At 33.4% G+C, this 9,902-nt stretch overlaps 1 long non-coding RNA gene and 1 pseudogene across 1 annotated transcript in view; one reads left to right on the top strand and one right to left on the bottom strand.

The window, feature by feature from the left end:
* Positions 1-9,902, top strand: part of LOC112475830 — a 66,086-nt gene that overhangs the window by 2,460 nt on the left and 53,724 nt on the right. The window lies entirely within an intron of this gene.
* Positions 1,319-1,437, bottom strand: LOC112475888 (annotated as a pseudogene).

Genomic DNA, 9,902 nt, shown 5'->3' with positions numbered 1-9,902 from the left:
TTTATGAGTATATATATTTGTGACGTTTCCTTTTTCACTCCTGATATTTTTAATTTGTGTTTTTCTCTTTGTATCTACAAATTTATTTTTATTGATAACTTCTAAAAACAAACTTAGTTTGATTATTTTTTGTTTCCTGTGTCATTTTTGTCTCTTTATTATTTCTTTTCTCCTATTTATTTGGATTTAATGTGATTTTTTATTTTACATTTCTTCTTATGTATATCACTAGGCATGAATTTTTCTGAGCTTCCACTTATCTGAAATATAATCAATTTTAAAGTTAAATTTTGTGGGACAGACAATTCTAGATTGACTTTTTTTCCTTTTCCCACTTTAAAGACCTTATTCTATTGTCCTCCAAACTGTTTCTCATATATCATTAAAATTGGTAGTTTCCTACATTTAACATGGTTTATTCATTAGGTAGCCTTTGTTTGTTTGTTTGTTTTTGTTTTTTGGCTTTCAACATGTTAACTATTACAAACCTGAGCATCGTTTTTTAAAAAAATTTATCCTTACCAAACATTAGTCAAACATTTTAATAGGTAGGTTTATGCTTTATCCAAAAAGTGCCAATATTTACTCAAATATTTTTCTGCACAATTTTATTTCTAGAATTCTGATTGCAATTATATTAGAATGATTCATACTGTCCAAAATGAGACATTATCCATTGTTTTCAAACATTTTATTTTTTATGATTATGCTTCACTTTTATAATTTCTATGAATCTATTTACTTTTACTTACTTTTTCTTCTGCTGTCTCCAATTTACTGTTATGCAAATTTATATTCATTAAATTTTTCATATTCTATATTATAATCTTCAATTCTAAAATTTTCAGTTGGTTTATCCATATTGATCCAATTGCTCTGCTGAGATTTTCATTCTCTTTAATCATGTCAAACGCTTTGTTCATATACCACAGAAATACAAAGGATTATACAAGAATACTATGAAAGACTACAGGTCACCAAATTCAATAACTTAGATTAAATATACAACCTTCCTAGACTGAATCACGAAGAATTGGAAAATCTAAATAGACCGATAAACAGTATGGAAATTTAAACAATCATCAAAAACTTCCCTCCCAAAAAAGTCCAGGACCAGATGTCTTCGCTAGTGAACTCTATCATACATTCAAAGGTGATTTAATATCTGTACTTCTCAAACTCTTCCAAAAAATTAAAGAAGCGGCAACACTTCTTAATTCATTTTATTTATTTATTTATTTAGGCAAGGCAACCCTTGGTTGACTTCACAGATTGCAAGGACCTTGTCAGCTTGCAATCCCTTATTTTTTATTTTTTACACCTACAGCACGTGGTCTTCCTAGGTCGTCTTCCATCCAAGTACAAACCAGGCCTGACCCTTCTTAGCTTCTGAGATCAGACGGGGTCAAGCTTGTTCAGGGTGGTATGGCCGTAGACTCCTAATTCATTTTATGAGGCCAACATCACCCTGATACCAAAACCTGGTAAAGATAACACAAAAAATGAAAACTACAGACCAATATCTCTGATGAATACAGATGCAAAAATTCTAAACAAAATACTAGCAAATCGAATACAACAATACATTAAAAAGATTATACACCATGATCAAGAGTGGTTCATTCCAGGGGCACAAGGATGATTCAACATATGCAAATCGATCAATGTGAAACCACTAAAACAAAATAAAGGATAAAAATCATGTGATCATATGAAGCAGAAAAAGCATTTGACAAGATATAGCATCCATGTATGATTAAAACACTTAATAAAATGGGTGTAGAAGGAAAGTACCTCAACATGATAAAGGCCATATATGACAAACACTCAGCTAACATCATACTTACTAGTGAAAAACTAAAAACCTTCCTTCTTAGATCAGGAACAAGACAAGGCTGTCTGCTATCACCACTCATTCAATATACTATTGGAAGTCCTAGGTAGAGCATTCAGGCAAGAATATTAAAAGGCATCTCAATTTGGAATGAAGAAGTCAAATTGTTACTTTGTACAGATGGCATGATTCTTTATATAGAAAATCCTAAGCATTCCACTAAAAAACTATCAGAAACAATGAACAAATATAGTAGAGTTGCAGGATACAAAATCAATGCACAAAAATCCATTTTATGTGTATATACTAAGGATGTGTTTTTAAATAAAATAATTATCATTTTATCTAGTTGTTCATATGAAAAATTATTCTTCAACTTTATGCCAAATATTTTGATGATGGAATGGATCTTGTGGAATCCCTTTAAAGGATGTTAAATTTTGTTCTGGAAAAGAGTCAAATAACTGGTAAATTATTTTGTTCTGCCAGGCTTGATTTTATTGTTTGAAAATGCTGTTTCTGTTTTGACTTTATTATAGTATCTGGCCTTTATGTAGCACATAATCTTTATTTCTAAGGCCTAAATTTACTCTGGTGCAAATTTATCTTTGCAGGGTTCCAAATTCTCCCAGCACTGTATGACTTTTGGTGTTTTTATTCAGCTTATAGTCCTAGGAGTAGTCTCTCTCTACTAGCCTCGAAAGGTTTTACCCCATAAAACCACGGATAAAACTTAGGTAAAGATTCATAGAAACCCCCATGTAGACGTCTGATGTTCACCTTTGTTTATCTTTCTCTTCTCTTTCCTCTTCAGTGTTCTGGCCTGAAAATTTCTACCATTTCAACTACTCTAAGTTCTGAGCTCTGCCTTTTCATGTCAGCAAAAACACCATGTTCTGTTTTTTGCCTCTTCTCCTCTTCTAGATAGTGTTCCCAAATAGAGGCATGAAGTACAAATGGACTTGTACTTGAAATTTTTCTTCTCTCAAAGATCACACTCCTCTTGTCCAATATCTAAAAATACTTTCCTCACTTATTTTGAGCAAGGCTGACATCAGTTACTCTATCACTGCTGGAAGAGGAATTTGCACTTTTATTATACACTTTAGTTAATATAAAAGTTTGAGCATTAGATGTCATTCTAATAAAGGAAACTATAATCATAGCTAGAAGTGATCCTTCAGAATAAATGTGTGTTTTTTGTTTTCGTTTTTTAATTTTTACTTTTCAAATCTGACAATGCTATAAGAAATCCAAAGACATTTCCTGGCCCATTGTTTTCTTGCTATATTTCTCCTAATTTAAATTATAAATAATTGGTATGTTATATTTTGCATAAAGCAGAAAATTAATCAAATGTATTATTAACTTACTTATTGCATTTTAATATTCCTTATTTCTGTCTACTTCTCTCCATCTGCACTAAAACCAATATACTTCACATCATCTCTAAGTATAATTTCTTCTTGATTGCAATTTTATTTTCACTTTGGTTGATTTTTCATCCAAGCTAGTTTGTCTATAATGTATTCTTCACGTTATGGTTGTAGTGCTTCTTTAAAGTGAGCATAAAATTATAGCATGTCTTCATTAAAAAACATTCAATAATTATTTATGATTTCTAAGATAATATTCTAAGGCTTTGCATAGCATAAGAAACTATTATGAAATAATGTCTCTTTTTAAAAAATATCTTCAACTTCACCTCTCTTTATTCCTCTATTCCTTATCAACTCACAACCTATGGAATAGACATACTTGGATATTGACTGTAGGTCTTAAGCTAAAGCTCTATTCTTCCATACTAAATTGTTATTTATCTTGTATTATTTTAACTTAGATGTATTTCACTGCTTTACATTTCTCCACTCATTCTAGTCTATTGAAGATGAGGATAGAACACATGGTATTGCTAGTTAGTCAATAATTTTGACCAATGGATAAGGTCTATTGAATCATTGAACAATGTTGTATAAGGCTTGTTGAATTCATTCAAAAGGTAAATGGAGTAAATAAAAGGTATGTGTTTTTAAAAATTTACATTTTTAAGATCACTTTTAAGTAGTGCAAAAAAACCTTTTAAAATATGTGATAGAATAAGAAGTCATTAACATTTAAGCAGTGAATAAAATCATTTAATTAAATAATTAAAAATAAAACTAATGCTAACATCCTGGTGAATTGCAATGAAAAAAATAAATGCATGCTTCCATAGTGAATTATCTTCTATTTCTTAGTGAACATCATTCCTTAGCTATAGAAAACATGGAGACGCAAGAAACAGAGGATCCATGAACATTGCTGCTTAATCACACAAAACTGAGAGAAAGACTGGTGGATTACTGGTCCTTACATGTACATAATACCACATTTTAATAGAAGAAAATAATTACAATAAGATTTCAATTAGTTAGATATAGGTAACTATATTAAAGTGTTTTTTTTTGTTGAATGAATCAGAAAACAACAAACCAGTACACAAATGTACTTATAACTATCCTTCTTTAACATGAATTTCTTTACAAATGGAAAATGAAATACAGATAATTTTGAGTGGCAATTTGTAAGTGCTATTTTCACAAGAGGCCCAGAAAAAAAAGATCGTTCAATTTGAAATCCAGCAAATATAGATTCTGATGAAAGCAATAGATGACCTTCAATTGACAGTGTCTTTGTTTTCCAGTCTGATATTGTCAAAAATGTTTTGAGCAATGAAGGCAGAATGATCGCATGGATAGATAAGAAATAGTAAGTTCTTAAAATAAATAACCATATGCTCCAGTTTTTGAGAAAGGAAGTATAGTTTCCAGACGAAATTAAGAAAATCTTTAAGGAAGTAGGCCAGGAGAGAAAGAAATGAAGAAAGATGAATGAAGATTTGAAAGCAAGCTTTTAAGAAGTTTGATAAAAATAAAATGGTGGCATAATAATAATAAAAAAAGATAAAAAGTATTCATTATTATACAACATAACATCTTTTTTTCATCTTCTTCTGTGAAGAATAGTACTATCTTAGGCAGCTTAGGCTGTCATAATAAAATACTATAGACTGGGTGGCTTAAACAACAGAAATTTATTTCTTTTACGTTCCAAAGGCTAGAAGTTCAAGGTCAAGCTGTCAACATAATTAGTTTCCAGTAAAATCTCTTTTCTTGGTTTGCAGACAATAGGCTTTTTGCTGTCTCACGCGGCGGAAGAAAGATAATAAGCAAGCTCTCTGGTGTATCTTCTTATAAGGACATTAACAATCAATGGATTGTTTGTCCCTTTGGAATAAAAAAAAAAATCTGGAGTCAGGGACCTAGAGAAATTAGAGGAACAGGTAGCAGTGAGAATAGAATTCTTGAATTTGAGGTTGTGGAGTATTGTCAATTATTGGTAACAAGAAGGTCTCAGGTATGACCATGCACAGTGTGGATGGCAGAAATGTTTATGTGAGTATCTACAGAAGTAATGAATGACTATCAAGTCTAGGATATTAGAAAGATCATCTATGGAGATATTAAAATCATCAAAGTTCAGGACAGAAGAAATATTGGAAAGAATGTAAACAAACTCAGGAGCCAAAATCTTCAAGAAATAAGTGGAAAGATAAATGACTCCAAGAATATCAGCTAATAGGTGGAATTAATCTGCTAGCATTAGCTTCAAATATGGTTTTCGTATTATGTTTAATCAATGCTATATTTTACACACTGGGAGGTTTCAAACAGCAACTGTCCAGAGACGTGCACCAAATCACATAAAGTACCTAGAGACACTTTTTTTTTTTCTCACTTACTTCCCATATCCTCAGGAAGAAGAACTAGTAAGGATGCATAGAAATTAGGCAAATGTCAGCTTTAAAAATTCAACATTTTGAACAATGGCGTAGTTGGGAGAGAATAAGCCACAGTCACCGAATGTTCAAGCAAAGTCTGTATGACCATCTGTCAAGGATTCTGTAGAGAAGATAATTATTTTTGTGGGAAGTCTTTTCACCACTCCACCAGCATATTACCCTCGTATGCAAATGGTAGGAACACATCACATACTGATCAAATAACTCTCTCGCTCTCTTCCTCTTCCCCCACTTTCTCTCCCTCCCTCTCTCCTTTCCTTCTTTTTATCAAGTGCCAAGCACTGTGCTTGGTAGTGTGAATAAAGACTTTAAAATATGTTCAGTGATTTTAGGTACTATAATTCTAGGGACAGGAAATTTAACTTTGGGTAGTGAACACACAGTGCGCTCTCCTTCTCTCTCTCTCTCTCTCTCTCTCTCTCTCTCTCTCTCTCTCTCTCTATTATCGAATTGTACACTTGAAACCTATATAATTATATGAACCAATGTCACCCCAATAAACTTAATTTTATATATATATATAATGTATGTATGTATATAAGTAAATTCTAGGGACAGCAAATAAAAAGGTAGGTATGCGTATCCTCAAATATATACATGTATGTATGTATATAAGTAAATTCTAGGGACAGCAGATAAAAAAGTAGGTATGCGTATCCTCAAATAGACTTGTTGTATAGGGTGAATGAAATTTAAGTCAAGAAAACTTTACAGAGGAGAAAATGCTAGAGCTTGCTAAGATGAGGAAGCTCTTGATGGTTTGAGAAAAGGGGGAGCAAATTTTGGAAACTAAAAAAAGCATTTGCATAGATGTAAAGGCACAAAAGAGTAGACACTAGAAAAATGCCACATTAACTTTGGTGGGGGACATTTGGGGTTGGAGGAGATCAGCGGCCAGGGATGATTGGGAGAAGATGAGGCAGGAGCTAGATCATGAAGATCCTTGCATTTATACTCTGTAACCAGAGATTTTATGTTTTCTTGGTTGCTTGCCTGCTTATTTCTCTTAAAATGCAAATGTGTTCATGTTGCCTCTTTAATGTGACAGCAGGGTTCACCAAGCTCTTGTCTCAGTAATTCTAAATTCCATCTGTATCTACTCTCCCACATCCTTTATCAGTAGAAGTAAAATCCTCATGCTCCCTTTCCTCTCGTCAGGTTCTTCTAAAGCTTTTCCTCTATTTCAGACGATCGTCTCACCCAACACCCTCCATGAACTGCTGCTTCCATTCTCCTTGTTTCCACTGGGAGTTATATGCAGCTTATAACTTACTATAGACCACAAAGCCTTTGTGTCCAACTCTGAAGCATTGCTAGGTCCTCTGTTTTCAGGCTTCCGTTTTTATGGTACATGTTTCTTCCCCATGTCAATGCCAACTAAACTTAAGTCTTCCGTCTTTGACTATAAGAGAATGCAGGAACTCTGCATTCTCTTTACTGCTGGGACTCAGGTGAATGAGTGCTTGTATGAAGGGACAAGTGGCTGCATGGAAACACACATCCATATGGGGGAGTATGGGCACTTTTCTGCTGGTGATTGAAATTCAGTGAATCAAACAGGGAAGTGATTTGATTCAACGTGTGTTTTAAAAAAAATCTCTTTGGCAAGCTTGGGAGGAAACTTGGAAAGAAACAAGATTAGAATACGACTATTAGGATATGAGTTAAGAGGATATTTCAATGTTTTAGGAAAGAGGACCTTATGGAGGAATATAAGAGAGCACGAAGTAAAATAAGTTGATTACAAAGAGATTGAGACACTATACAATAACTAATTGGATGCATAGGATAAAAGAAGGGTGGTGGTGGTGGTGAATATGAGCATGACATGATTCTGGCTAAGTAGATGGTGGTGTCTTCCATCAGAACAACTACTGACACAGGAATAGAAGGTCTTGGCTTGAGGCAATAGGGCCAGTTTTTATGAGGCTTAAGCTAGTTATGTAGAGAGGAAACTGGCTTTACAGTGTGTATATTTATTACTCTCTACATAGGTTTGGATGGGAAACCTAAATTATGGAATCAATGAATAGGAGGTAACTTTTAAATAATGAAAATGAATAAGTTTCAGCACGTAAAAATGTAACACGAGAATGCAATAGGATAGGACATTAGCTTGGAAAGCCTCAATCTAAAAGGATCCCCCTGCCCCCCAATAAAAGCTAAGATAGCAAAGTTATAGGACAATCAGGAGAGATATTTTACATGGAAGCCAAGGGAAAATAAATTTCTTAGAGCAAGTGATCAAAATACTAGATGTAGCAAGGAGGCCAAATAAAATAGAGACTAGAATGTCTCTAATTTTCATCACACAGAGATTATTGATGCCTATTGTCAGCCAAGTGGTAGGTGCAGTGACCAGACCATAGAGGCAGAAGAGTAATTGCAAGGAGAATAAGTTAATGAGTTAATAAGGGGATTGGCTCCTCCACAGAGAAACATATCTATGTTATAAAGAAAAGCACCGCAAAGCATTCAAACTAGTGGAAGAGTGTTTGCTAAAATAGTATTAGCCTCAACTACAGTGATATTTTAGAGTAAGAGCACTTGTTTTGCATAATGAAACATTATCTCCCCAAATTTTATTACCTATACAAAGCAAAGTGCTCACTCTAAAAATATCAATGCTTGATCTGCTAAATTTGTAGCATCCATATTTTTGTTGCAGTGTGAGTATACCTGAATTCAGACCCTAACATTTTAATCTGAAGGTTAAAGTGATGAAAATGATTGCATAAGTACTTAAAAGTATTTTGTGACTCTGAAACTGTTTAAATCTAAAATACCCCTATTACTTTTTCAGCAACAACTTGTTTGGGTGCTGAATAGATAATGCATATCGATGAGAGCTTACTCTTAAATGTCTACGTACCATTAAAAGACAGGATTTCTCTCCTGGTATTTCAGTAGATAATTTATCATTGACAGTCACTTCCGTTAAGACTGCAGTCTAATTTTTAAATACTCTTTTCCTCACCTTCAACTACCTACAATGTCACTTTGTGTATCGTCATAAATATTTCATGTTGGAAATTTGTCAAGAAGAGAAAAAAAGCAATATACACATGGTTATTTCCTGAGGTATAGTCTCTAATAGCTAAAATGTCCTATAATAAAGAAATTATGTAAATTACAGTGCATTAGCTTGCTAACATATTATCTTGTCTTTAAAATAATCGTGACAAATTTTGTAACATATAAACTGTATATATAATGTTTCATTAAAAAGCAGAGTATAGAATGATTTGGTCATTACTATTTCAATCATAAAATATGCATATCCTTTTTGATAATATATGGAAGATAATATGAAAACAAAAATAACTGAGATGTGTTTTTGATTTATAGGACATTTTATTTTCTTCAGAAGTCACTTTGCTTTTCAATAAGAAGAGGATATGTCACAGGCTCTGTTGTTGCTATTCAACAAAGCTAATAAAAAATTGTCAGCAATTAAAACTATAACATTGTAATAAAGAGGTTTCTTGGCTTCTTATAAATGACATTAAGGTAACATTGTAATATTATTTTCTTTATAGTATATCCATCAATGAATAACATTTATCTTCATGTAAGTGGGCAATACAGACCTATCTCCCCAGGATTCCATGAGTGATCTCTGTGATGCTTTATCTAGCACAGAAAATCCAGACATTTTGGTTTTCCTGAAGACTGCATTCTGCTCTTGGGTGAAACAGTTGGGCACAAAGTCCCAACCTCACAGATGGTTATTAGCTTTGAGTTGCCCTGAGGCAGAATCCTTATGTTGCTCTATGTATTCTATAGTATTTGTAACTGATTGTATTTTTATCTTAACAAAGGGTTTAAACACATGCAATTAAAAACAAAGCACAATTGCCTCCTTTGGTCTAAATAGGAATAAGTCATGAAAGTTTTTGATGTTGCTTGTTTTTAGAAGTTAATTCTTTAGTTAATGGGCCTTTGATTGGGCTTCAAACTAATCCATATAGTAAAGTGAATTGAGGGAGAAACATGAGGCCCATGTCGTGAGTGAGTCTGGCTTGGATCAGCGTCAGCTCCAAAGTGCCTCGGGCTCCTCAAGGGAGAAGGTGAAGTCATGACTGGCATGACTGGCAGGTGTAAGGGGCTACAGGACTCTTGGAACATGGCCAGCAAGGACACAACTCACACCGCAGCTGGCTGGCCAATGAAAGCTTCATAGCTTATTTATAACAGGTCTTTTCTCACATGTCCACTTCTCTTAGC

The sequence above is a fragment of the Pteropus alecto genome, unplaced genomic scaffold (assembly GCF_000325575.1).
Source record: "Pteropus alecto unplaced genomic scaffold, ASM32557v1 scaffold152, whole genome shotgun sequence".
In the NCBI taxonomy this organism is placed as follows: domain Eukaryota; kingdom Metazoa; phylum Chordata; class Mammalia; order Chiroptera; family Pteropodidae; genus Pteropus; species Pteropus alecto.
Note: the sequence above shows the minus strand (reverse complement) of the source record. Positions and strands in the feature narration are given on the sequence as shown.